The sequence below is a fragment of the Schistocerca nitens genome, chromosome 8, assembly GCF_023898315.1.
Source record: "Schistocerca nitens isolate TAMUIC-IGC-003100 chromosome 8, iqSchNite1.1, whole genome shotgun sequence".
Taxonomy (NCBI): Eukaryota; Metazoa; Arthropoda; class Insecta; order Orthoptera; family Acrididae; genus Schistocerca; species Schistocerca nitens.
In genome coordinates this window covers 23,685,001-23,687,500 of record NC_064621.1, presented here as the reverse complement: position 1 = coordinate 23,687,500, position 2,500 = coordinate 23,685,001, and the positions used below count along the sequence as shown (strand labels likewise).

Genomic DNA, 2,500 nt, shown 5'->3' with positions numbered 1-2,500 from the left:
ACACGGTCACTGGCGCAATACGCTTCCCCAAACACACCTCATTATCGCCATTTGTGCACTTCCCGGAATGAATTTACCATCTTTGACGCAATTCTCCAATTTCAGTACTAAAAATGCGACGCTACTTCTTGCTGTGTCCCATCGCAAGTTACATTCAAGCCCTTATGACGCTCATCAAACAAGAGCTTGCAAATCAGCTTCAATCGCTTAGTGCCATCTCAGTCGGTTGTAGAACGTACCTCACCCTATGAGATACAATGGCGAGTTGCCGCTATTACCAAAGCGGCGGCGGCGCCGACGACGACGACGACGACGACGACGACGACGACAACCGCGAGGGTCTCTATCAGGGGTAGAAAATACATCACAAGAACTAAGTATTTCACGTCGGCATTCTCCGGAGACTCCCAAAAGCAGCAGTTTCTGGTGCCTACTTTAATAGCACCATTCGCACTATTCATTTGCGAGAGCATTTCTTAAATACCGCACCCATTTATAATTTGTTTCATCCTTGACCGCTTTTTTCGAAAGGGCCACGGTGGGAGGGGCTTTTACAAAATTCATTTGCCTCCTGTGAGGATCGAACTCACGACCTCTGGTTTACTAGACCAGCGCTCTGCCACTGAGCTAAGGAGGCGCCTCCTAGCGCGCTTTTCGGGTACTTTGTTCTTATGGACTAGTGAATCGGAGATCTTCAGCTGGAAACGCACCGCATTAGCGACCATTATTTGCATTTAGCTACCACAGCTGCTGCTTTCCTACACATCTCACACGATATCGATGTACACCTAAAATTCCAAAACAACACATTTATTTCATTTCAGAGTTACTTTCAGCTTCAAATACCATTCCTCTGATATTCATAAGAAGCTAGGCATCGTCGTAACCCGTTACGTTCATTACGCAAGGCTCACGAGAGGGGCGCAGGTTGCATCCGCGTAGACACAAAATTTTGCGCCGCCCAGCGTGGGGCTCGAACCCACGACCCTGAGATTAAGAGTCTCATGCTCTACCGACTGAGCTAGCCGGGCTCCACACAATGCTTTACGAGCCATACAATACTGATGGGACCTGCGACCATCTATGGAAGATCCTTTTGACTACAGCTTATTTCCTGCTGCCACAAATGAGCTACAATCCTATTCAATGAAAAATTGTCTCCGAAAGGCATCAAATCTGCTTCAAATGATACGTGGCTATCAGCACCATTATTCAACACACATGCTCGACTGTGCGCAGACGCCTGTGGCGTAGCTCTTGGGCCCTGAATCAGACGCAGTAGTTCCAACAAAAACTCTCCTGAACGGCACTGTGCCGAAAATTTCGCTACAGATCACCCTTTTCTTGCTTGAGCTTCAGGTAGACGCCGGTTTGCAGCCAGGAAGCGGACAGCAGCAACTTTCAACTAGTTTTGTAGTACTCAAACAACACAGTAAAACAGCATGCATCTTTTGCAGAACTGGAAAAACTCGACCGTGACAGGATTCGAACCTGCAATCTTCGGATCCGACGTCCGACGCCTTATCCATTAGGCCACACGGTCACTGGCGCAATACGCTTCCCCAAACACACCTCATTATCGCCATTTGTGCACTTCCCGGAATGAATTTACCATCTTTGACGCAATTCTCCAATTTCAGTACTAAAAATGCGACGCTACTTCTTGCTGTGTCCCATCGCAAGTTACATTCAAGCCCTTATGACGCTCATCAAACAAGAGCTTGCAAATCAGCTTCAATCGCTTAGTGCCATCTCAGTCGGTTGTAGAACGTACCTCACCCTATGAGATACAATGGCGAGTTGCCGCTATTACCAAAGCGGCGGCGGCGCCGACGACGACGACGACGACGACAACCGCGAGGGTCTCTATCAGGGGTAGAAAATACATCACAAGAACTAAGTATTTCACGTCGGCATTCTCCGGAGACTCCCAAAAGCAGCAGTTTCTGGTGCCTACTTTAATAGCACCATTCGCACTATTCATTTGCGAGAGCATTTCTTAAATACCGCACCCATTTATAATTTGTTTCATCCTTGACCGCTTTTTTCGAAAGGGCCACGGTGGGAGGGGCTTTTACAAAATTCATTTGCCTCCTGTGAGGATCGAACTCACGACCTCTGGTTTACTAGACCAGCGCTCTGCCACTGAGCTAAGGAGGCGCCTCCTAGCGCGCTTTTCGGGTACTTTGTTCTTATGGACTAGTGAATCGGAGATCTTCAGCTGGAAACGCACCGCATTAGCGACCATTATTTGCATTTAGCTACCACAGCTGCTGCTTTCCTACACATCTCACACGATATCGATGTACACCTAAAATTCCAAAACAACACATTTATTTCATTTCAGAGTTACTTTCAGCTTCAAATACCATTCCTCTGATATTCATAAGAAGCTAGGCATCGTCGTAACCCGTTACGTTCATTACGCAAGGCTCACGAGAGGGGCGCAGGTTGCATCCGCGTAGACACAAAATTTTGCGCCGCCCAGCGTGGGGCTCGA

At 47.8% G+C, this 2,500-nt stretch overlaps 6 non-coding genes across 6 annotated transcripts in view; all 6 read right to left on the bottom strand.

The window, feature by feature from the left end:
* Trnar-ucg (transfer RNA arginine (anticodon UCG)) overlaps positions 1-8 on the bottom strand; it is a 73-nt gene extending 65 nt beyond the window's left edge. The window contains exon 1 of the tRNA in view: positions 1-8. This exon is cut by the window's left edge and continues 65 nt beyond it. This is a non-coding gene — a tRNA (tRNA-Arg).
* A 557-nt stretch (positions 9-565) lies between these two features.
* On the bottom strand, positions 566-637 carry Trnat-agu (transfer RNA threonine (anticodon AGU)). Its single transcript has one exon. It is a non-coding gene; the product is annotated as a tRNA-Thr (tRNA).
* A 321-nt stretch (positions 638-958) lies between these two features.
* On the bottom strand, positions 959-1,031 carry Trnak-cuu (transfer RNA lysine (anticodon CUU)). The gene has a single exon. It is a non-coding gene; the product is annotated as a tRNA-Lys (tRNA).
* A 439-nt stretch (positions 1,032-1,470) lies between these two features.
* Trnar-ucg (transfer RNA arginine (anticodon UCG)) lies at positions 1,471-1,543 on the bottom strand. The gene has a single exon. It is a non-coding gene; the product is annotated as a tRNA-Arg (tRNA).
* Positions 1,544-2,088: 545 nt separating this feature from the next.
* Positions 2,089-2,160, bottom strand: Trnat-agu (transfer RNA threonine (anticodon AGU)). Its single transcript has one exon. It is a non-coding gene; the product is annotated as a tRNA-Thr (tRNA).
* Positions 2,161-2,481: 321 nt separating this feature from the next.
* Positions 2,482-2,500, bottom strand: part of Trnak-cuu (transfer RNA lysine (anticodon CUU)) — a 73-nt gene continuing 54 nt past the window's right edge. The window contains exon 1 of the tRNA in view: positions 2,482-2,500. This exon is cut by the window's right edge and continues 54 nt beyond it. This is a non-coding gene — a tRNA (tRNA-Lys).